Consider the following 27,841-nt stretch of genomic DNA (forward strand, 5'->3'; position numbering starts at 1 on the left):
TTAATTAATGAAACAACAAACTAATTCATTCCCTCATTTTAAAAATACGCCTTCAACAAAGACAAGGACTTATGTAACCAGACTTACGGTCCGTAGGTCCATCGACTGCACCGTACTGTGTAACCTTCATTTGCGAAATAGACATGTATATTTCCGCATTTTTGATGAATTCTATGTGCAGTCGAACAAATACCATCGACAGAGCGTTGATCAATCGAAGACTTGTCGATTGGCTCGTCGTTTGCCTACTGTCAATTTGCAAGTTTGGGTCATTTGTGAGGGCCCTCTCCAAGGACCATTAGGGTGGTCCATGGAGAGTGGACGCTTAGGGCGGTCCTTGGGGAGTCAAACCAAATACATGGACTTTGAACACATTCTACTACTATTTCAACACCTTTCTACCAATTTTTATTAATTTTTGACTCTTAACCCCATGAAACATGTCAAGCTACACTATTGCTTATTTAATAATTCACCAAACGTAATGGACGTTCTTTGACATTTTCACTCTAACACTTCCTATATATTTTTAATATATTATTTTAGGCCTATAAATAGTGTTCTAAGTCTTAGTTATTCATGTGAGACTCTAGATTATTTTTTGGACTTCCGGAGTGTTATAATTATCCCCTCCTTGGGACCATTCATCCCTCACTGACAGTAAAATCTCTTTATATGGAAAGGATAGACCTAATACTAGCAGCCCAACCATCAACTACAAAAATAACATAAAACTATGACATTTACACATAGTAACTCAAAACACCATTTTCAACATATAAGAGCTCAACATCACAATATGAGGAACTACCTTCTCAATATCAACACGATTACAACATAACATTAAGATTCACTTATGTTAAACTTCTATTCAAGTCTCATTAACATGTTCAATTCCATCAGTTGAAGGCAATTATATGAAAATTCACAATTAAGTGAAATTTGAGAAAAGGAACATATTTTCAAGTAAACTCATTTCATTATTAACCTTTTTTTTATCATAATCATGTATATTTTAGGAATTCAAGTCAAATTCAAATTTTAATCATTATTTTCATTATTAATAGGAATGACTAACTTTAATTAGGAAAAAAGATGAGGATTACAGGAATTCATGTCGGCCTCAGCCTTACATGTTGTTCCCTCAAATAGGTGGTTCATCGATAGGACTTTTACGGAGGCCACCATTTTTTTCCTCAACTTCTTGACTTGGTGATCTAAAATTTCTACAAAAACCTCTTCGTAGGAAATGGTCTAGACCACACATACCCTTCAATATGTAGAATGGACTAGGAATCACTAATATACTTCTTAAACATTGATACATGAAATACCAAATGAACTGAAGATAGTTCAATAGGTAATTTAAACTCATATGCAACTATTATCACCTCTTACGAAATCTCATAAGGACTGACATACCGAGGACTAAAATTTCCCCTTTTTGCCGAATCTCAACACCCCTTTCATAGGTGAAATCTTCAAATATACCATATCACCTACTTCGAATTCAAGATATCTTCTTCTATTATTGGTAAAAGGATTTCACCCAGTGATAGATTGTTTTAAACTTATCCTCTATCACCCAAATCTTCTCTAAAATGTCATGGATTATTTTGGGACAAGGGAGTGAAGACTCACAAACATCAAGCCACCGAACTAGAGTCCTACCTCTTCTACCATAGAGTGATTCAAATTGAGCGATTGAAATACTCGAATAGTAAATATTATTATAGGAGAACTCATTCAATAGTAGGTGATTCACCCAATACCCTTTAAAACCTATACACAATCTCTTAACATGTCTTATAGGGTATGGATAGTACTCTTCACTTGACAATCCATTTGGGGATTAAAATCAATGCTAAGCATCACTTGAGTATCCAACCCTTTTTGAATGACCTCCAAAAAATGAGAGGTGAATTGAGCAGATCTATCCAATATGATGGAAAAAATGATACCATGAAGAGTCACAATCTTATAAATTTAGATCCTTGCATATACTGACCCAACTAAATATACATGATGGGGATAAAATGAGAGGATTTTTTCAACCTATAAATAATAACGCAAATGTAGTCAATTTGCCTCCAAGTTTTAGGCAACCCAACAGCAAAGTCCATATTAATCTCTTCCCACATCGTAGTAGGAACACCCATTTATTGGATTAGACCACTAGGCTTTAGATGCTCAGATTTAACTTGTTGGCAATTTGTAAATATGGATACAAACTTCGGTATGTCCCTTTTCAAACCATCCCACCAATAAACATTTCTAATGTCATAATATATTTTTTTGTCACCCTGATTAATAGAATATCAGGAACCATATGTTTCTACTAAAATTTGTTATAACCACCAAGTGCACATAATCAACCTTGGTACCTTAGCAGACCATCCACTCATTGGGAGAAGGACTCATTGGACTTTCTAAGTAGTGATTTCTTCAATCCATTAATAGTTGATCAAGATGTTTCATAGAATACACCTCAACCACTAAAGATGACTCAAAGTTAATGTTAACCATAAAACCACCCTTTAGGGAATCTTTCAACCGCACACCCAATCGAACCGACCTATGAACATCTTTCACTAGGTTTTTCTTACTTTTTTCTAAATGAGACACAGTACCTATGGTAATACGACTTAGAGCACATGAAACCACATTTGCATTGCCGAGGTGGTGGAGAAAACTCAAATCGTAATCTTTTAATAATTCCAACCATCTTCTTTGTCGGGGATTCAACTACCATCGAGTGAGCACATATTCTACACTCTAATGGTCGTTATACACATCTATTTGAAAAAAATACAATTAATGTCTCAATAATTTCAAAGCTCACACAATACCGCTAAATTAAGATCATGAGTTGGGTAATTCTTCTCATGCACATTGATTTGTCTAAAAGCATAGGATACTACCTTACCATGTTGCATAAGGACAAAACCCAAACCCACTCGGGATGCATTAGAATATACCACAGGACCCTTGGTACCCTCCTGTAGAGTCAACATCAGCAAGGAGGTAAGCCTATCTTGTAAAATTTAGAAGTTTATTTCCCATACCCCCGACCACTAATATTTAACACTATTTTTGAACAAGGTAGCCAAAGGGGATGAAATGGACGCAATCCCATCCACAAACCTTCTATAGTACCCAGATAAACCCAAGGCAGACCAATTCTTAACTACCTCAATTTTCTTTGATCAACCTCTATACCCTGACTTGAGACAATATGACTTATTAATGCCAGTGATCATTGCCAAAACTCATAGTAGCTGTACTTGGAAAATAGTTTGTGCTCCTCAAGAAGGTACAATACCACCTTAAAGTGGTCAATATGTTCACACTCATTCTTCGAATATACAGCCATGTTGTTTATGAATACAATCGCATCAGAATCTAGGAAATTCTTGAACACCCTTTTCATGAGATCCATAAAAGACGCCGGGGCATCTATGAGACCAAAGGACATTACTAGGAACTCATAGTGACAATACATCATAAAATCTCACCCTAAGTTTGTAATACCCTAACCTCAAATAAATGTTAGAAAATTAGCTTGCCCCTTTAAGTTTCAAACAAGTCATCAATCCGAGGTTAAGGATACTTTTTCTTAATTTTGACATTAGTGAGTTGCCGATATTTAATGCGTATCCTAAGGGACCATCCTTCTTGTTAACAAACAATACCGGAGCTGCCCATGGTTAAATACTAGGTTGCATGAAACCATTGTCTAATAAGTATTTGAGTTGAAGTTTTAGCTCGTTCAACTACTCCAAATCCATCCGGTAAAGAGGGATAGAAATGGGATTTTTATACGGTAGCAAGTAAATACCAAAGTCTATTTCCCGATCGGGAGATGTTCTGGGCAAGTCACGTGGAAAGACATTCGGAAAGTCCTTTGCTACGGGGACTGACTATATAAGAGAAATGTTTGACTCAAGATCTTTGACTCTTAAAATATGGTACACCCTTTAGAAATAATCTTACAAGCTTTTACACAAGAAACAATACGGCCTCAGGGAATTGAATTACCTCACCTTACCCTTTAAGACGGGTTCATTAGGAAAACTGAATGTAACTATCCTTGTGCTACAATCAATGGAAGCAAAACAAGAATGCAACCAATCCATTCAAAAAATTACATCTAAATCAACCATATAAATCATTACCAAATCCTCCCAAGTAACACTATTCGGTAAAGATGTAGGACAATCCCTAAAGACTATTCTATCCACAACGGAGTAACCCACCGGGTTTTTACCAAAAAGTGTTCAATAAAAATATTAGCTACAACATCAAACCTTTTAGCTAGTAGAAGAGTTACAAATGATAAGATACACTGGGAACAACTAATGCATACACATAAATACATAAGACTAGTAACATAGCAATGACCACATCCGAAGACTCTTCTTATTAACCCCTAGAATGGAGAGCATAGAAGTTGTTCCTCTTTAGAGTATCGGAACTAGGACCTCTTGCGTGAGTGTTATCAATCCCCTTATCTTTACTACTCATATGAGGACAATCCCTAACCTTATGGCCCTCTTTTCCACAACCATATCCATATTCTATTACCACAAAGCATTCCCCCCTATGCTTTTTACCACAGTTTGTACAAGTAAGTCTTTCACTTGCTGAATTTCCACTCTTTCCCTTTTGAGGCATAGGTTTAGACACCCTATCATTATTTGCCTTAGGGAAATTGGAAGGAACATGGTTGGAAACCCTCTTCTTGAACCTAGGCTTGTGTTGAATCTCAAGCCTACCCTTGGAAGTACCTCCTTCATAAGACTTGGCTCTCTTAAACTCATAATATTTCACTTGAGTCTAGTCTCCTAAACATGTTGTGCATGAATCATAAACCGAAAGATATCCATATATTAATGTAGCATCACCGCACGACATTCTTCAAATAGGTCATCAGACACTCCAATCACAAAATTACTCATCTTATTCTTATGATTGGATACTAAAGAAGAAGTACACTTGTAAAACATGGTGAACTTCAAGGTGTAATCTTGCACACTCGTACCTCCTTGATGAATGTGGATGAATTTTTCTAATGTCGCCTCTCGTTTCTCCATAGGAAAGAACTGATCAAGGAAAGCCCTTATAAACACCTTTCAAGCTATAGGACCGTCTGTCAAGGTCCTATTATCTCTCCATTGCGTGTACCATGTTTGAACTACATCCTTGAGTTGGTAGGAGGCTAGCTTGGCCTTCTCATTTAAAGTTACCCCCATATTATATATGATATTATAGACTAAATCTAGGATGTCTTGGGTGTTTGCATTAACCTTTGACCCATAGAACACTTGAGGGTTCATCGTCATGAAGTCCCTCAAGTGGGAAGCAATGGTACTAGCATTTGGTTGAACACGACGTCCAAAATCCTCATTGTCTTGGGTAGTCATGGCTTGTGCTTGAGAGGCTATTGTTTATCTTGGGTAGTCGTTGATTGAGCTATGTCCACAAATGCCGACCTTATCCTTCCATCCATCATAGGTGGAGGAATGATCGGAAGTTGTTCTTGTAGAGGCACTTGATTTCCTTGTGGAGGGGTTTGGTTCTCTTGGGGAGGAACTCCTCCATTAGACAAAATTTTCCTCCACACTCCTTGTGGGTTCCCTTCGAATAGTAATCTCCTAAATTTACAATAAATGGATTAGAAGAAAAATGGATGCACAATGTTACCACTCATAAGGCACGACTTTTAAGATAACCAATAAATGACACAAAGTGTTACCAATCATAAGACATGACTTTTAAGATTACCAATGAGTGAGAATTCCTAAGCATCACATAGGCGCTAATTCATAGTTGTGGTGCGTTTCACACCCATGAAAAAGAATATAAGTAAATTTTATTTGGTTAGACATCAATCCTAAGATAACTTGAATCTCATGCTCTAATACCAAGTTTTTCATGATTGGGGAGTACCCCTTATACGTTCTCGGCGTCTTCATCCACGGAGAGGACTTATTCTAGCCTCTTAGCAGTCACTATAACATTTCATAGGTTAAAATGAAAAAAAATTAAAACTTTTCTAACAAATTGAGGTTTACATAAACATCTTACTTACTAAACATACCTAAATATGGAGTTTACTTCGACTCCTCGCATAGGCAACTTACATTGGCTTCTCCTTAAGAAAATTAACGTAAAATATAAGAATTTAGTCTATAATACCATCTCACATTAAACCATCTAAAATGATTTAGAACATTTGGGCATATCCCTTAAAACAAATTCATAATTGCAACATTGTGTAACATTTTGAAACTCTAAAACATGTCTTTAAGCCTTACATAAGTGTCATGAGGTATAGACACTGTTTTAAGGGCCATATTAATGAATATAGGTAATTAAGGATGTTTAGGAACAAAAACATCCAAGAACGTCCATGACGTTCGAAAATTTGTTCAAGAAGGTACTAAAGTGCCTTAGTGTATATGACTAGCTTTTAGGAATCGGAGATTCATGAAATTTTATAGAAGGGTGTATCACATGTGTTAAATTTTATTCATGGTTGAAACATCCAGGTACGACACCCAATGAACTACCAAGGGCCCTTAGGAGGACCCAAGCAGATTGGAGTCAACACTGCCTCACAATGTGCACATACAAAACAAAAACGACAGGGCGTGTGTTGATCGACGGAAGGTTAAAAGCCAACCATACACCAAAACTTAGCAAATTCTTCAGAGGCCCTGACCTTCATTGTCAATTACAAGGTTAATGGATGTGCAGAACGGAAGAGGCATTGTGTGTCGACTGACCCACGATCCGTTGATCGAGGTGTCGTCAAGGGTACTGTAATTTTCTAGCACGTTTAAGTTAAGTCCTAGTAAATTAATTAAGTCATTTGGTGGTTAGTTATGGGATTAAGAATCCTAATTACCTTAATTAACCCCCAATATAAAGATCCCAACCCCATTAGACTAAATATAATTCACAAAACTAATCCTCTTCCTTCTCTCTTATTTCTCTCTCTCATTTCTAAGACACCATTGAATACTAGCTAGAGGAGGGATTTGGGGGCATAAAAGGGACTATTTCACCATAAAATATCCATGAAACATAAAGGTATGGGATCTAGTTGAGCTTTCAAACTTCATCCCCAAAAGGTTTATTCAAAGTACTTTCAAATGTTTAGTTTTCATGTGGGTTCTTCTCAATCTCGAAAATCATGTTATGAATTGAGTTGTTTATGGTTATTTTGGATAATATTAATAGATTAACATGGATTCAAACTTAATTAGTATATATGTTGATGGTGCGGTATCGTTTGTAAATTATGATCCTTAACTCTTAACCCTAGATTTGATCTAGATATGAATTAGGTTGTATTTGATTTAATTGACGTGATTATTGATTGAATTACTATTATATAATGTTGATAAACTATTCATTAACAAATTAGGGTTATTTTTAGTCTTTAATAATATTTCTTGAGAAGTGATCTAGGTTTTGTGAATTTACCGAAGTATCTTGTCTTAAACATTGATTTAATATTGAATTATGGTGTAATGATTCTTCCAGTCTTGTTATCATGTTTGTTATTGAATTATGTTGATTTTATGACCTAATTGGGTTGAAGTAAGGGTTTATGGTAATACATTGTTTATGAATTATGAAGGAGACTTTTTATGTCTTATAATCCCTAATCTTTATTTCAATTTATGATTAAGTGTCATGGAATCATGATTTTGTATTGGAGTATGCATTGGATTAGGATTGGTAGGGTTGCTATGATGTTAAATTTTAATGTCTTGTCTATGGTTTTAAGGTTGAATAAGATGTGAATATTATAAGGATGGTATGCTTACCAATGTTCGTTATTATGAAGTGATATGTAACTTATTAATCTCACTTATATGAATTTTAATGAAATGACTATACTCATGCAATTCTTATTTAGATATGATTATGATGAATATACAAGGGCTAGACCCTATTACCTAAATTAAGATATGTTGATTAATAAAGATACTAGAGACATTTCAATAAAGGGACTGAGCTTAGCACCAAGTGAATTTGACATTGGGAGGTGATGACTTCCAAAAGAGGAAGATTCACCCTATAGTTCTACATGTGGTGTTGACTTCCCAAAGGGGAATACTCATCCAATGGATTCCCAGGAGAGGAGGCCCAAACTGCAAAGTGGTATGTTGAGGGAGTATACCTATCTCTTAGTTCCTGAACTATGTTGCCCATATAGGAAGTCTAGGTAGTGGATCCACCAAAAAAGCTACTTTTATGTTTAATTTTACTTTCGCCGTAGACCACGCTCCATCGGTGTAAGGTTTTACAAAAATAGACTCACACTTAGATCTTGTTGTCTATGTTGGTTAAGGAAAGTGTTCCCTATCTAAAATGAAGTAATGAAGTATAAACTAACTAGGGTGATTTCAGAGGTTTGACATACCCTAGGTAGGGATATGGGACTCTACTTATGCCTTGCACTAGTTTTCCCTAAGGGAAGCTTCAAAAGATTTATATTATGTATGTATATGATAATTAATGAAAAATATTATAATATAATGACTTTACATTTAAATGTGATTATATGGTGACCTATAACCTTTTGAACATGAAATTGGTTTATGTTTCTAAAAGTATGATATTGTGTATCCTTAAAGGTTATGTTGTGTGGAGTTTAATACTAGTCATGTTTCTTGTTGGATCACATGATTTAGTAAGGTTATGGGGCTTTGCTTGGTTATTGCACTTTTTGGCTTGATGAGGATCCGTGACTAGTAGTTTTGCTTTATTACGATATGATGAACTCTTATACATGCTTGTTATGTAATTACTTGATGGTAAGGTGGCAATAAACTATGGGTTAAAGTATGTTGATAAGAATGTTATTTGCTTTGACTTGATGAATACGTATTTTTGATTTGTATGTTTTCCAATGATAATGCATAATGGTTTTCAAAGTATAAAGTAGCATATTTTGATAAAATGTACTTTTTAGCATGATTTGATATTATATGTGCATACGGTCTCATACTTAGTACAAGTGGTGTACTAACCCCATTTCTTCCTTTTCCACAATATTTTAGGTTTCGGTCATTTAGGTGCATTGGAGACGACTTAAAGAAGGCTTGGATATATTGATCATCCAAGTAGGGTAGGTCCTTATTTTTTGAGGGCGATGCCACTATCTAGCATATGGAGTTTGTTTATTAGTTACATACTTCTATGGTTCTTTCTTTCTATTTTAGAATGAAACGTTGTATAGACCATGTGAGGCATTCTTACGTTGATGTATGGGATTATGTCCAAGTGGTTACACAATTATTAGATTATAAGATGACATAACTTTTATGACTATTATGTTTATGTTATGTTTTATATACTTATGTTCAATAAAATTAGAAAGTTATGTAACCTTCCTATATGAAGGGTCTATGTATACTCGATACGGTAATATATTATGTGTATGTAGAGGTCTATGTAAACCTCAAATTAGAAATAATGAAAAACATTAATTTTTTTTTGCATTTTGACCTATGAATTAATGATGTAAACTAAGAGACTAGTCTTAGTCCTCAAAGAGGATGACGACGCCGATTGCCTCTAAGGGGTAAAATTAGATTTTACAAACTTGGTGTTAGATAATGTAGTTGCGTATATTTGAGTCTATGCCTCTTTCTCAACAACCTCTATGTAGGTTTGTTTTCATAATTGTGAAGCTAACCACCTTTATGAATAGGAATCTATGTGATGCTTATGAAACTCTTACTTTCTTGGAAATCTAACATCGTGCCACTAGAGTATACCTATTATGTGTTTTTTCATGTAATCCTTTCATTCTGATTTTAGGCAATAAATACTCGAAAGGATGCTGCATGAAGACTTTAGAAAGATATTTTCAATGCGAAAGATCCTCCACATGGTGATCAAGTTCCTTCTCTTGAGAAAGGTGTGAATGATGACTAATCTCCAGTGAATCCTCCTCCTTTGACGGGTGAGAATATAACGACAACTCTCATCAATATGGACCAAGCCATAACTACTCAAGCAGAAGCTGCTACTGCTCAAGCTTAATCCATGACGGCCCAAATTAATCACGAGGTTGTACCCCAAGCTCATCAACAAGTTGCTACTATGATTTCCCATCTAAGGAATTTTACTCAAATGAATCTTCCTACTTTATGGGTCCAAGATTGAAGAAGACCCCCAAGAGTTCATCGGTGCAGTCTATAAGATGCTCTTTGCGATGGGGTTGTCTTTTAGTCAGAAGGACGAGTTAGCCACTTACCGATTCAAGATTTGGCTCAAACATGGTATGTCTAATGGAGTGACAATAGGCCTCTAAGGGGTGGACCGGTGACTTGGGAAATCATCAAGAAGGCTTCTCTTGATCAGTTCTTTCCTAGAGAGATGAGGGAAGCCAAAATGGTGGAGTTTATCAACCATAGTCAAGGAGGTATTAGTATGGTTGAAAACTCCTTGAAATTTACTAAATTGTAAAATTATGCTCCTTCTTTTTCTTCCGATCCTTTTGATTAAATGAGCTACTTTGATACGGTGGTGTCAAATGAGTTGCAAGAGGAGTGTCATTCAGCAATTCTACGTGACAACATGAACATTTATCTCCTTATGGTGCATGCTCAACAAGTGGAGGATTCAAGGGCTTGAAGAAAGAATAGAGATTCTAAGATTGCAAGATCATTTGATGGTGGTACTTCAAAGAATAGGCTTTAAATCCAAGACAAGCATATATTCATGAAGAGTTTATCTAATAATGTTCCATCCAAATTCCCTAAGGATCGTGAGAATAAGAAGCCAAAACCTAGAGCCCAAAAGGGAACGAGTGAGAACTAACCATATGATAAGCCTACATGGACAAAGTGTGAAAAAGACCACCTTGGTGAATGCTTGGTTTTAAGGGGAAATTGTTTTTTTTGGCAATAGTGGTAAAAAGGTGAGGGATCTACCTACCATGAAGGGTCAATAAAAGGGTTGTTAAGCTCAAACAAGTGGTTCTAGTGATTCTCCTATGAAAAATGGCTTCTATACTTTCCACTTTAGGGGTGACCAAGAGACTTCTCCCGACGTGATGACCGGTATGTTGAAAGTCTTGTATATTGATGCATATACTTTACTTTATCCCGGTGCTACACTATAATTTTTTACTCCTCTAATAGATAAAAGGTTTGAAATTTTTCCCAATATTTTGCACGAACCTTTTATATTGTCTACTCAAGTGGGTTAGGCGGTTGTTGCAAAAAGGGTGTATAGAAATTGTCCTATAATTTTTCCCAATGGAGTTTCTTTTGTTGAACTAGTAGAACCTCATATGCTTGATTTTGATATTATAGTTGGTATGGATTGGTTGCATGCTTTATTTGCCTTTATTTGTTGTAGGACAAGGGTGGTGAAGTTTAACTTTCCAAATGGACCCTTTCTAGAGTGGAAAGGAGGAAATTCTATTCCTAGAGGTCGTATCATCTCTTTTATAAAAATATGCAAAATGATATCCATAGGTTTTCTATATAACATTGTAAGAATCAAAGATTTAGGCTCCAAAATTCCTCCCATTGAGTCGGTACCTGTAGTGAGTGAATTTGTGGAAGTCTTTTTCAAATGTCTTTCTGGTATTCCTGTCGAACGGGAAATTGATATTTGTATCGATTTGCTAATGGATACAAATCCTTCTTATCGAATGGCTTCGGCAGAATAGAAAGATTTCAAGGCTCAACTCAAAGATTTACTTGACAAGGGCTTCATAAGGCCTACTATTTCTCCATGGGGTTCTTAAGTTTTATTTGTAAAGAATGATAGGTCTTTGAGAATGTGTATTGATTATTTCAAGCTCAATAAGGTCACTATTAACAATAACTATCCAGTCCCTAGTATTGATGACTTGTTTGATCAACTCCAAGGGACAAGCTACATTTTAAAATTTACTTGAGATCGGGGTATCACCAATATAGTGTGAGAGGTGAGGATGTTCCAAAGATGCCATTTTAAACTACATATGGTAACTTTGAGTTCTCAGTAATGTCCTTTAGTGTCACTAATGTTGCGGCGACGTTTATAGACCTAATGAATTCGGTGTTTTCAAGCTACCTAGATTTATTTCTCATTGTCTTCATTGACGATATCTTTGAATATTTGAAAAATTAGGGTGATCACATGAACCATTTAAGGGTGGTGTTGCAAGTACTTAAAAAACATCTATGATTTGCCAACTATAAACAATGGATTTTTGGTTGAGGTCGGTGGCACTTCTTGGTCATACCATCTCTAGTGAGGGACTGTAGGATGACCTAAAGAAAATGGAGAAGGTCAAAAATTCTCTAAGACCATTGACTCAAACCAACATTAGGAGCTTCTTGGGTTTAGCGGATTATTATTTGAGGTTCGTGGAACGTTTTGCGTCCATTGCATCTCCTTTGATTACTTTGACCCAAAATTGTAAGAAATTTAAGAGGTCGTAGACATGTGAGAAAAGCTTCAAAATATTGAAAGATAGGCTAACTTTCGCTTTGGTGTTGACTTTACGAGAGGGTAAAAGGGTATTTGTTGGATATTGTTATGCAGCACGATTGGGTTTATGGTGTGTGTTTATGCAACATGGGAAGGTAATAGCCTATGCTTCTAAGCAACTTAACGTGCATGATAGAAACTATCCGACTCATGACCTTGGGTTAGTAGTCCTGGTGTTTACCTTGAAAATATGAAGGCATTAGTTTTCTTGTGTCCATGTTGATGTCTGTACAAACCATAAGTGTCCCCGATATGTGTTTACCAAAAAGGAATTGAATCTTTGACAAAGAAGATGGTTAGAATTGTTGAAAGATTATGACATGATTGTCCTCTATCACCCAAACAAAGCCAATGTATATGCGAGTGCTCTAATTCGTATGCCTTTGGGTAGTGTGTCACACATAGATAAAGCCAATAAAGACCTAGTGAAAGAGGTTCATAGGTTTTCTAGGTTTGGTGTGAGGTTGGAAGATTCTCCAAACGGTGGGTTCATGATCCATCATAACTCCGAGTCATCTTTAGTTGTTGAGGTGAATTCCAAACAACACCTTGATCAACCATTGATGGAGTTTAAAGAGTCGTTTCTTGGTAAGTTAAATGAGTCATTATCCCTAGGGGGAATGGTGTTTTATGGTACGAAGGGATATTGCGTGTTTCCTAGGTATATTGATTAAGGGACCGGATCTTTGAAGAAGCCCATCACTCCTGCTACTTTTTTCATCCGGGTTTGACAAAAATGTTCCATGACCTTAGGGAAATAATTTGTTGGGATGGTTTCAAGAAGGACATAGCGGAGGTTATTCCTAATTGTCCGAATTGCAAACGAGTAAAGGCCGAATATCAAAAGACGGGTGGCCTACTACAAGAAATCCAAGTTCCTACTTGAAAGTGGAGAGACATCAATATGGATTTTGTAGTGGGGTTTCCTCATACTCAAAAGCAATAGAACTCTATATGAGTTGTTGTGGATAGGTTGACCAAGTCCGATCATTTTGTTTCCGTCAAGTCTACATATTCAACGGAATATTATGCTAAGATCTTCATCGATGAGATTTTATGTCGCCATGGTATTCCGTAATCCATCATATCGGATCAGGGTGCACAATTCACATCTAGTTTTTGGATGTTATTCAAAGAATAATTGGGCACTAAAGTTAAGTTGAGTAATGCTTTTCATCCCCAAACAGATGATCAAGAAAAACATACTATTCAAACCCTTGAGGATGTGCTTAAGGCTTGTAAAATTAATTTCAAGGGGAACTGGGATAAGCATGTGCCTTTGCTGCATTTATCTTGTAATAATAGCTTTCATTCATCTATCTCCATGGCTTTCTATGAATCCTTGTATGGTAGGAAGTCTAGGTCTCCTGTTGGATGATTTGAAGTGGGTGAGCCTTCGCTTCTTTGTCCCGATTTCGTTTATAAGACTTAGGAAAAAGTTCATATCATAAGAAAATGGTTGCAAACATCCTATAGTCGGCAAAAGTTATGGAAATCATAGGATAAGGGATTTGGAATTTCAAGAAGGTGATAAGGTTTATTTGAAAATTTAAAAAATAAAAGGGGTGGTTAAATTTGGCAATAAAGGGAAGTCGAGTCCTCATTATGACGGTCCCTTTTAAGTCTTTCAAAGGGTAAGTATGGTTGCCTATGCATTGAAACTTCCTACTTAATTGACTTCAGTTCATCCTGTTTTCCATTTTTCCATGCTTAAAAGGTGTATAGGTGACCCCGAATCTATTCATCCTATTTAGGGTCTTGGTATCAAGGATAATCTCTCTTATAAGGAAGTCCAGGTTCAAATTTATGATTGGCAAGTAAATAAATTGAGGAATAAAGAGGTGGTTTCCGTAAAGCTGTTATGGAATAATCACCTAGTTGAGGGTGAAACATGGGAGGCCGAGGCAGACATGAAGTCCCGTTACCCTCATCTATTTGATAAGTAAGGTTAGTATTTCTTACTAATAATGAATATAATAAATAAAATTTAAGCTTCTTTGATTTTTAGTGAAATGGTGACAAAATTTCAATTTTTTATTTTTACGTTATAGTCACTTACTGTGATGTTGTACACTTGAACTTGAAATTTTTCTATTTGGCTTGTTTGAGTTATGTGGTGCATTTTGATATGGTGAGTATTTATTAAATGATATGTAGCATGTGATTGGTCTGAAAATTGGCATAACTGACTCATGCAAAGCATGTTGAGATCATGTTGTTGTTGTGAGAAGGAAAATTCCTCATTATGTGGTATTTGAGTCTCGTGTGTGGTAATTGAAGTTTTAAATTTTTCTTGTGCCTTTAGATATGGTTGATGATGTTATGTTATTGTTTTTGGTTGGGATGCTAGTCTTGAGTCTATTCCTTCCTTCAACAGAACATTAGTGTCATTCGGAGAGAATGTTCGTAAGAGGGGGATAATGTAACATTTCCACAGTTTAAAAGATCTCTTAAAGCCTAACATAAGTTTCGTGAAGTCTAGACACTCTTTTAAGGGTCATTTTAATGAATATAGGTCATTTAGGAAGTTTACAAACCAAAACTTCAATGAACGTCCATGACGTTCGCAAATTTGTTTAAGAAGGTACTAGTCTGCCTTAGCCAATTGCAAGATTTTAGGTGTCGGAAATTCATGTAATTTTGTGGAAGAGTGTATAACATGTGTTAAAGTTGATTCATTGTCTAAAGTACGGGTACGACTCTTCAAGGACCAACCAAGGGGCGTTCAGGGGGACCCTAGCACGTTCGAGACAACACTGCCTTTGAAGTGTCCATCTACGAAAAACAAAGGATGGGGCATGTGTTGATCGATGGGGCGTCTATGCCAAACTTCGATCATCAACTAGAAAATTCATTGGAGGACCTCACTTTCACATTCTCTAACAAGGATTATAAATGTGTAGCACGGAAGAGGGCTGGTCCGTCGACTAACCCACGATCCGTCGATCGTGGTGTCGTCGATAGTAAGGCAATTTTCCTGCACGTTTTAAGTTAAGTCCTAGCTAATTAATTTTGTGGTTTGGTGGTTAGTTTGGGGATAAGGGAAACCAAATTAAATTAATTAACCCCCCATATAAAGACCCCAACCCCATTAGACTAAACATAACTCAAAAAATAAATCCTCTTCCTTCTCTCTTCTTTCTCTCTCTATTGGAACACACCATTGAAAACTATCTAGGGGAGGTATTTGTGGGCTTAAAGGGGACGATTTCACATTCAAATCATCATAAAATATAAAGTTTTGGTATCTAATTCACCCTTGAGACTTCTTTCATCAAAGGGTTCCTCCAAATTTTTTTCAAAAGTTAAGTTTTCAAGTGGTTTCTTATAAATCTCAAGAATCATGTTACAAATTAATTTGTTTATGGTTTCTGGTCGATAGTATGAATATATTAACATGTATTCCAACTTGATTATGATATATCTTGATGGTTTGGTCTAGTTTGTAGATGATGACTCTTAACCCTTAACCCTTGGTTTGATCTTCATATGAATTAGGTTATATTTGATTGAGTTGTTTTGATTTATTTGTTGAATTACTATTAGATGATGTTGTTACACTAATCATGAACAAATTTTGTGTGATTTTTAGTCTTTCATGCTAGTTCTTAAGAAGTGATCTAGGTTATCAGAAATGACCTACGTATCTTGTCTTAAGTTATGATTAGTATTTAATTATGGTGTAGTGATTCTTCTAGACTTGTTATCATGTGGGTTATTGAATTATGTTGATGTTATGACATAACTAGGTGGACGTAAGGGTTTATGGTAAGACCTTCGTGATGAAATATGTAGGAGATTTGGTAAGTCTTATAATCCCTATTCTTTACTTCAATTTTTGATTAAGTGTGATGGAATCATGATGTTTTATTGGAGTATACCGTGGATTAGCATTGGTAGGGTTGGTATTATGTTAAATTGAAATTTCTTGACTATGGTTGTGAGGTTGAGTAAGATGTGAATGTTATTAGGATGGTGATGCTTACTAATGTGCATTATAATAAAGTTATACATAATGTTTTAACCTCAGTTATGTGAATTGTAATGAATGTATTATACTCATGCAAATCTTATTGAAATATGATTATGATAATTATACAAGGGCTAGAGCCTATTACCTAAATTAAGATATGATTATTAATTAAGATACTAAACACATTACAATAAAAGGAACTTAGCTTAAAACCGAGTGAACTTCACAATGAAAGGTAATGACTTCCCAAAAATGAAGATTCACCCTATAGATCTACATGTGGTGTTGACTTTTCGAAGAGAAATACGCATCCAATGGGTTCCCATGAGAGGAGGCCCCAGTTCCAAAGTGGTATGTAGAGGGATTATACATATATTCTAGTTCTTAAACTATGTTTACCCCATAGGAAGACTATCTAGTGGATCCACCTCGAAACCTATGTTTATGTTTACTTTTACTTTGGCCGGTAGACCACCATCAATTGGTGTAAGGTTTTACAAAAATGGATTCCACACTTAGCTCTTGTGGTATATGTCCTTTAGGGCAAGTGTTCCCTAAACTAAAGGGAATCAATGAAGTATAAATTACTAGGGTACCTTGAGAGGTTTGACTTACCCTAGATACGGGTATGGGACAGTACTTATGCCTTGCACTAGTTTTTCTTGAGGCAAGCTTTAGAAGATTGATATTATGTATGTATATGATAATGAATGCAAAAGATGATAATATGATGACTTTATATGTAAATGATATTATATGGTAATTGATATACTTATGAACATGTAATTGGTTTAAGTTGCTAAAAATATCTTTTTATGTATCCTTAAAGGTTATGTGGTGTGGAGTATAATACTTGTCATAGTTATTGTTGGGTCACTTGATTTAGTAAGGTTATGGGGATTTGCTTTGATTTTGAACTTGTTGGATTGATGAGGATCCGTCAGTAGTAGTTTTGCTTTATTATGAAATGATGCACTTTTATCCATGCTTGTGATGTAATTACTTGATGGCATTGTTGAACTAAACTATGGGTTAATGTATGTTGATAAGCATGTTATTTTCTTTGACTTGATAAATATGTCTTTTTAATTTGTATGTTTTCCCTTTATAATGCATAAGGCATTTCAAAGAATAAAGTAGCATGTTTTTTTTTATAAAATGTTATTTTTAACATGATTTGATATTGTATGTACAAATGGTCCAATACTTAGTTCAAGTTGTGTACTAACCCCAATTCTTCCTTTTTCCGAATATTTAGGTTCCGGTCGTAGAGATGATTTTGAGACAATTTTATGAAGGCTTGGATATGTTGATCATCCAAATAGGGTGGGTCCTCATTTTTTAAGAGGGATTCCACTATCTAGCCTACGTAGTTTGTTTAGTAGTTAAAGACTTCTATAGTTCTTTCTCTCAATTTTAACATGAAACGTTATATAGCCCATGTGAGGCATTCTTACTTTAATGTATGGGATTATGCCCAAGATCTTACACTCTTATAAGATGCTTAAGAGAAGAGACAAATTTTGTGACTATTATGTCTATGTTATGTTTTATATACTTATTTGCAATAAAAGTAGAAGGCTATGTAACCTTCCTATACGAAGGGTCTAAGTATACACGATATGGATATATATTATGTGTATGTAGAGATATATCTAAACCTCCAATTAGAAGTAATGAAAAGTTTAAAAAAATTTTGCGTTTTTGACCTATGAATTCAATAATGTAAATAAAGAGGCTAGTCTTAGTTCTCATAGAGGATGACGACGCCGGTTACGTGTAGGGGGTAAACCCGGATGTGACATATAGGGGTTGCAATAATATCTTCAACGATAGGGGAGATATAAGTGTCTTTAGATTATAGCAATACTACTATGATAGAAAATGTGGCACCATCCTCAAAACTAGAGGACCTATAAAACTTGGGTAAATGTCCAAGTCTTCTTGCAGTCGACCTTGATACCTCAACATCCCAAAACTATATTTTTTGGGAAAAGGGAAATAATATGGGTCAGTACATCCACTTGTAATAAGTATAGAAACATATGCACATATAATCTTTGAAGTCATGCTTAAAGGGAGATTTCGTTCAAAGTCATGCTAAGTCACATATAAGCCAACACTCACATATTCATAAAGATAAGTCCATAAGTAACACAATACCAATATCATGATATAGTCAAGTCAATATGAATACTATCAACACAAGATCATATCAACTTGAATAGTAGAATATTAAGATCATATAACCAAAGTAACTCCAATTTAATTTCATTACAACAGTACATGTACAAGATTTCATACATAATAACTTGCAAGACCCTTAACGACAATCCCATCCCAAGCATACCAGTGCAATGCTCATGAAAGTCCCATAACCCCAGATAACATAGTAAATAATGAAAGAGATCACATCTAATGTCATACTTCATATAACATAGCATCATGAGTAGACATAATCATATATAGCAATATAGACCTAGAAAATGTTCATAAGTGATGCTAACAACATATAGAATCATCAACATTCGTAGTCAACTTTTTCATAACATTAATGTCATTAGAGCATAAAAACAACATCCTAGGACTTACCTCAAGGACAACTAGTGAAATATATAGGTAGAGTCCCAAACCCCTAGCAAGACTAAGAAGAGACCCTTAAGTAACCCTAGATAGAGTTCACATTATTAGTTGCATTTTACTTTGGGGAATAATTATCTTAATCGAGAATAAACCATGTGAGCTAAACTTGAAATCGGTTGTCCTGAAACCCTACACCAAAAGAAGGTGTTCTACTTTCTAAGGTAGCACCAAATCATAAACATAGCATTCTAGGTGGATCTACTAGCTAGTATTCTTATGGGGGCACCATAGTTCAAGAACTAGGAGACATATGTTGGACTCTCTTTATGCACAATTGCATTTTGGCCACTATCTCATTAGAATCTTTGGTGAATATCCATTCTATGGGGGAGACAAAACCTGTCATTGTAAAGTTAACATGGTGCTAAGATAAATTAATTTTTGAAGTGCCATTAAGTCATTCTTTAACAATCATAGCTTAATATAGGTCATAAGAGACTAACCCCCTTGAATATTATATTATTTAGGTCATTAGGCATAGCATGAGATCTTCCTTTCATTACACAAACATAATTAGTGAGATCAAAATATCATAATCTTATCATCTAAGGGAAATATGAGAAATCGTCGACAAACTTGCATTAACATAGCCTCACAATGGTCTCACATTCAACATAATCATATCATGCCATCATATTCATATTCATCACATCATATCTTCCTAGGGATAATCACATGTAATACTTCAATTGCAAAACAACATCACCAAATACAATCCATCACTATTCAAGGAAAGAGTTCAAGATCACAATGTCTATCTAATTAGCCTCCATAGCCTTCAGCAAGAATATCACCCTCAATTCATCACAATTTTCCAATATCTCACTCATTATCATCATAATATAGTGTATTATGTAATTACATAACCAATTCTAACAACCTTAACTATCTTGAAGTCCAACTCATAACTAGGGTTAGGGTAAAGGGTCAAATTCATCAAAAACTAATTCAATGATCAAGAACTACAACAATTAACCCATAAACAATCATATTCTATCATTAGTAATCAAAATAAACTAATAAGAATTTAATTTTAAAGATCAATTCTAGAATAATAAGGGAACCCATATTTTTACAACTTTTGAAATCAATTTGAAAGATCCTTTTGGGGAAAGATATCCCAAGCGTGAACATTTCCCATAAATTAACAATCCTTGAAGATTGATTGACAGTAAGTTTAATTCTTGCATACCTAATGTCCTTGAATTGATCATCAATGGAGTCATGGGGAAATAGAGAAAGAAGAGGGAAGGAAGAAAGAATTTGAGTTAGGGAATTTGGGTAATGGGTAAAGTTTAATGAGGCTTACGTCTTTATCCAGTACCTTAACTAACGTAATTAGACACCCACTAAACCTTAATTAATAACTTAAGCAACTAACTAATTAATACTCTCACTTAAAACTCGACAGTCAAAACCAGATCCTGACCTACTCGACCTAGATATACGATCTGTAGGTCATTCGAAGCCACTGTACTCCACAACCATCAACTAGTTCAGAGACTGGTCTTTTGGACCAGTTTGGTATTTTGACTATGTGATGGACGATAGAGTCATCAACATCTCGTCAAGTGGTTTTGTAGTTAGCCACTATCCAACACATCTTTTAGGGTCAAATTTAGGAGTCTCTCAAAAGGACCTTTAAGTGGTCCTTGGGGAGTTTTACACGGACGTTTCCACCATATATGCACTCTAATATTTGTTTACAAGGTTTTTACAAATTTTCATTAAATTCTAATTTCTAAAACCCACTGAAACATGCCAAGGAACACTATCGCACATTTCACTATTCACCGGACCTCATGGACGTTGTTTGACATTTTGACTCTAACACTAAATATTTTAAATATATTATTTGATTCCATATAAAAGTATTCAATGTCGTTGATCTTTATTTTAGGATCTTGATTAGGTCTTGGAATTTCATATTGTTATATTATCCCTCCTCCCCCCAAGGAACATTCGTCCTCGAATGACACTACAATCTTTTTTTATAGGGGGGGATGACTACAGCGTAGAAGCCCAACCAATAACAACAGATTTCAAAACGAGTTAGAACTCAAATCGACATATCCACATTGTATTTACACATAGCAAATAAAAACACCATTTAAGACATATAAAATTTCAACATCACAACATGACGAATTTCCTTCTCAATATCTACATGAGCCCAACTTTATCATCAAATTATGCAAAAAAATTTATCAAAACAAATTAAAATGATAAGTAGTTTTTTATGAAAGCAAGAATACACAAAAAACAAATAAGTGCCAATTAGGCAAAGAGAATTTGTACATGAAATCTCATATTATCATAAACCTCTACCATAGATATGCATATTTTAGCAAACAAGACAAATTTAATTTTAGTTATTATTTTCATTATTAATAGGAATAACTAACCTGAATTAGGAAAAATATAAGGATAACGGTACTTAATGTCGGCCATGGCCTCCCATGTTTCTCCCTCGACTAGGTGGTTTCTCCATAGAACTTTTACGTAGGCCACCTCTTTTTTTCTAAACTTCTTTACTTGTCGATATAGAATTTCAACCAAAACCCCTTCAACTCATATGCAAATTTTCCAACCCATGCTAAACCTCATAGGGTTTCAAATACCGAGGACTTAACTTCCCATTCTGCCAAATCTCATCACCACATTCGTAGGTGAAATCTTCAAATACACCATATAACCTACTTCGAAATAAAGATATCTTCTTCTGTTGTCGGCATAATACTTTTGCTGACTGTAAGCTATTTTTGACCCATCTCTTATAATACAAACTTTCTCTAGGGCATCATACATTATCTCGGGACCAAGGAGAGAAGAGTCACTAACCTCAAACAACCCAATAAGTGACATTCATCTCCTGCCATAGAGTGCTTGACATGGAACCATGGAAAACTCCAATGGCAGCTATTACTATAGGAGAACTCAATCAATGAAAAGTGATTGTCCCACTTCCCATTGAAGTCTATCACAGAAGCTCTTAAAATATCTTGTAGTTTTTGTATAGTACACTCCGCTTTACCATCCTTTTTGGGGTAAAAAGTATTGCTAAGCTTCACTTGTGTACCCAACCCTTCTTGTGAAGACCCCCAAAAATTAGATGTGAATAGAGAACCTTTATCCGATATGATGGACAAAGGATTACCATGAAGACTCACAATCTCATCAATGTATATCGTGGCATAATCCTCTGGAAAATAGGTAGACTTGACAGGGATAAATTGAGTGGATTTTCTCAATCAATCAACTATAACTCAAACTGAGTCATTTTGCCTCCGGGTTTGAGGCAACCCAACAACAAAGTCAATATTAATCTCTTCCCACTTCAAAGTAGGAACACCCATTTATTTAACTAAACTTCAATTTTCTTGCTAGAAATTTCGACATTTGGATACAAACTCTGCTATTTTCTTTTTTAGGAGTTGGAACATAGAATCTAGCTTGGTACCTAAGCACAACATCTCCTCCTTCGGAGAATGAGTCATTAAAATTTCTAAGTACACATTTCTTAAACTCGATCAATAGTGGATAAATATGTTTCTTAGACTTCACCTGAACCACTAGAAATGACTCGGAGTTATTATGAACTATACAACTATTTGGGGAATGTTCCACCCTAACACCCCATCGAGCCAACCTATGAACATCTTTCACTGGATCTCTCTTCCTTCTTCTGCATTAGGCAGACTCCCCATGGTCATACGACTTAGAGCATCCGCAACTACATTGGCCTTGATGGGGTGATAGAGAACACTCATATTTTAATATTTCAACAATTCCTACCATCTTAATTGTCGGAGATTTAACTCCTATTGAGTAAACACATATTGAATATTGTTATTCTTTGTATACACATTGACATAAACACCATACAAGTAATGTCTCTACATTTTCAAAGCAAACACTACGACCGCAATTTCAAGAATCTGAGTTTTATAATTCTACTCTTTCACCTTGTGTTATCTAGAGGCATATGGTAGTACCTTCCCATGTTGCATAAGAATACAACCCAAGCCCACTTAGTATGCATCATAATATATCACAAAACCCTTGGTACCCTCCGGTAATGTCAATATCAGAGGGGAGTTAAGCCTATCCTTCAACATTATGATGTTTATTTCACATGCCTCCTACCATTCAAATTTAACACTCCTTGTTGTCAAAAGAGAAGAAATGGATGCAAAACCATCCACAAACCTCCTGTTGTATCCAGACAAACCCATGAAAATTGTAATTTTAGTTTGATTCAATGGTCTAGGTCAATTCTTAACTACCTTAATTTTCTTTTGATCAACCTCTACACCCTCACTTGATAATATAACTAAGAAACTCCACCGATCTCCTCCAGAACACACACTTGCAATACTTGGAAATAGTTGGTTTTTCTTAAGGAGTTGTAATACCACTCTCAAATAGACCATGTGTTTACCCTCTCTTTCGTATATACAAAGATATCGTCAATGAAGACAATCACAATGAAATCTAGGTAATTTCCGAACACTTTATATATAAGGCCCATAAAATTCATTGGACATTTGTGAGACCAAAATACATTACTAGGAACTCATATTGTCCATACCTACTTTGAAATGTCATTTTAGGTAAATGCTCACCTCTCCCCCTAAGTTAGTTATACCACGACCTCAAATAAATCTTTGAAAAGTAGCTTTCCCCTTGGAATTGATCAAACAAGTCATCAATCCGAAGGAGAGGATACTTGTTCTTAATGGTTACCTCATTGAGTTGACAATAGTCTATGAAAATCTTAAGGGAACCATCCCTCTTCTTAAAAAACAAAACTAGAACTCTCCATTGTGAAATACTAGGTTATATGAAACCATTGTATAATAAGTCTTTCAATTGAAGCTTTATCTTGTTAAACTCCGCCTGAGCCATCCGGTAAGGAGAGAAAGAAATGGAATTCATATACGATAAAAATTAAATACAAAAGTCTATTTTTGCTCGGGAGAAATTCTGGACAAGTCATCTTGAAAGACACTAGAAAGTCCTTCCCTACGGTGACCGACTCTATAGGAGGTATGTCAAACACAAGATCTTTCACCCCCACAATTTGGTATAGAAACCTCTAAGAGATCATTTTACAATCTTTTAGACAAGAAATGATACGACCTCTAGGATTTGAGTTACCCCCATTACACTCTAAGACAAGTTTATTTGGAAAATTGAACTTAACCACTCCTGTTCGACAAAAAATAGAAGAAAAACAAGAATGCAACCAATCCATTCCCACAATGACATAAAATCGACCATATAAAGCTCTACCAAATGCACACATGTAACTCTATTGTGCAATGATATAAGACAACTCTTAAAGACTCTTCTATCCACTACAGATCACCCACTGGGTTGTAACCGAAAATGGTTCCATCAAAATATCGGGTGAAGCATAAAATTTTACAGCTAATAGAAGATTTACCAATGATAAAGTAGCTTCATGGTTGAGTTTAGCGGAGGGTACAAAGGGGTATGTTGTGTATTATGATACATCCTGAGTAGGTTTAGGGAGTGTTCTTATGCAACATGGGAAGGTAATGGTCTATGCTTCTAGGAAACTTAAGCTGCATGAGAGAAACTATCCAACTCATGACCTTGAGTTAGCGGCCTAGTGTTTACCTTTAAAAAATAGAGGAATTACATGTATTGTTTACATGTTGATGTCTTTACCGACCATAAGAGTCTCCAATATATGTTTACCCAAAAGGAGTTGAATCTCCAACAAAGAAGGTAGTTAGAATTGTTGAAATATTAAGACATGAGTGTCCTCTATCACTCTGCCAAGGCCAATGTGGTTGGGAATGCTCTAAGTCGTATGTCTATGGGTAATGTGCCACACATAGATGAAGTCAAGAAAGACCTTGTGAAAGATGTTCATAGTTTTTCAAGGTTAGGTGTGAGGTTTCAAGATTATTCAAATGGTGGGTTCATGATCCATCATAACTCCAACTAATCTTTAGTGGTGGAGGTGAGGTCAAAACAACACCTTGATCAACCATTAATGGAGTAGAGATATTTGGTTCTTAGTAAGTTAAATGAGTCATTCTCCTTAGGGGGGATGGTGTTTTGAGGTACCAAGGGAAATTGTGTGTTCCCGAGCTAGATCGATTGAGGCACCGGATCCTTGAGGAAGCCCATGGGTCCCGCTACTCCATTCGTTCTGGTTCAAAAAAATTAACCATGACATTAGGGAAATATTTCGGTAGGAAGGTTTGAAGATGGACATAGAAGAGTTTATTACAAAGTGTCCAAATTGCCATAAAGTAAAGGCCGAACATCAAAAGTCGGGTGGCTTACTAAAAAAAACCATGTTCCCACTTGGAAGTGGGATGATATAAATATTTATTTTGTAGTGGGTTTTCCTCGAAATCAAAAACAATATCACTCTATATGGGTGTTTTTGGATAGGTTTACCAAGTCAACTCGTATTATTCCCCTCAATTCATCTTATTCGGCGGAAGATTATGCTATGATCTTCATAGATAAGATTGTGTGTATCCATGGTATTCTGTTATCTATCATATCGGATCGAGATGCACAATTCATCTAGATTTTGGAGGTCACTCCACGAAGGTTTGTGTACTGAGGTGAATTTAAGTACCGCTTTTCATCCCCAAACAGATGGTAAGGCAAAACTCACTATTCAAACACTTAAGGATATGATTAGGGCTTCTATTATTGAATTCAAGGGGAATTGGGATAAACATTTGCCTTTGCTGGAGATTGCTTATAAAAATAGCTTTTATTTATCCATATCCATGACTCCCTATAAATGGTAGAAGGTGTAGGTATCCTATTGGATGGTTTGAAGAGGGTGAGACTTCGATTCATTGTCCCGATTTGATTTATAAGACTTTGGAGAAAGTTCATAACATAAGGAACAAGTTGCAAATGTCCTAAAATCATCAAAAGTCTTATGTATATCATAGGAGAAGGGATTTGGAGTTTTAAGAACCCTTTGAAGTCTTGCAAAGGGTTTGTAAGGTTGCCTATGAATTGAAACTACCTAGTGAAATCGCTTCGGTTCATCCAGTTTTCTATGTTTCCTTGCTTAAAAAGTGTATAAGTGTCCTCGAGTCTATTCTTCCTTTTGAGTATCTTGTTTCCGAGGATATCTATCTTATGACTAATTACAATTTCAAATTGTTGATAGGCAAGTAATGAAATTCAAGAATAAAGAGGTAGTTTCCGTAAAGGTGTTATGGAAAAATCACCTAGTTGAGGGTGCAACATGGGAGGCCGAGGCCGAGATTAAGTCCCGTTACCCTCATCTTTTTGATAACTATGTTTAGTAGTTCTTACTAATAATGAATAAAATTTAAGTTTTTATCTTTAGTGAGATGTTGAAATATGTGCATTTTTTAATTTTGCTCTATAGTGACTTAAACTGAACTTTTGCACTTGAACATAAAATTTTTCTCTTTGTCTTGTTTGAGTTATGTGGTGCATTTTGATATGGTGTGTCCTTATGAAATGATATGTTGCATGTTGTTGGTCTTATAATTGGCATAATTGACTAATGTAAAACATGTTGAGATCATGTTGTTCCAGTGAGAACGAAAATTCCTCATAATGTGGTAACTAAGCCTCATGTGTGGTAATTGAAGTTTTAAATTTTCTTGTGCCTTTAGATATGGTTCATCTTGTTAGGTATTGTTGTTGGTTGGGCTGCTAGTCATGAGTCTATTCCTTCCTTCAAAAGAATTTTACTGTCATTTAGGGATGAATGTTCCATAGGGGGGGGGGGTAATGTAACATTTCAAAAATCTTAAAGATGTCTTAAATCCAAACAAAAGTTTCATGAGTTGTAGACACATTTTTAAGGCTCATCTTAATGAATATTGGTCATTTGGGAAGTTTAGAAACCAAAATGTCCAACAACGTCAATGACGTCCGGGAATTTGTTCAAGAAGGTACTAGCGTGGCGTAGCCTATTTGACTAGCTTTTATGTGTCGGAGATTCATGAAATGTTGTGCAAGGATGTATAAGATGTCTTAAAGTTGATTCATTGTTGAAATGTCAATGTACGACTCCCCAAGGACCAACCAAGGGCCGTTGAAGAAGAACCCTACCACATTAGAGATAACACTGCATTGGATGTGTGCACCTATGGAACACCAATGACGGGGCGTGTGTTGATCGACGGGGGATCAATGCCAACCGTCGACCAAATCTTATACAATTCGTGGTAGTCCCTCGCCTGCACAGTTTTGACAAGGACGACAGATGTAAAGCACGGAAGAGGCCTAGTTCGTCGACTGACCCATGATACGTCGACCGTGGTGTCGTCGATGGCTATACAATTTTCCTACAGGTTTAAAATTAAGTCCTACATAATTAATTTATAGCTTCGATTAGTAATTGTACAAATTTGAAAGACTCGTTGGAATTGATCTGCTACGGGATTAACATTATACACAAAATAAGCACATGAAGTCCTAAACGGAATAGTTATTAGTTGTTTTAGTTGTTAGTTAGGGGATTAGGGAAGCCAAATTAAATTAATTAACCCTCCCCCCATATAAAGACTCCAACCCCATTAGACTAAACATGACTGACAAAACAAATCCTCTTCCTTCTCTCTTCTTTCTCTCTCGATTGGATGACACCATTGAATACTAGCTAGGGGAGAGATTTGGGGGCTTAAAATGAAATATTTCAGTATCAAATAATCATAAAAAGTT

The sequence above is a fragment of the Solanum pennellii genome, chromosome 12, assembly GCF_001406875.1.
Source record: "Solanum pennellii chromosome 12, SPENNV200".
NCBI classification, from domain to species: Eukaryota; Viridiplantae; Streptophyta; class Magnoliopsida; order Solanales; family Solanaceae; genus Solanum; species Solanum pennellii.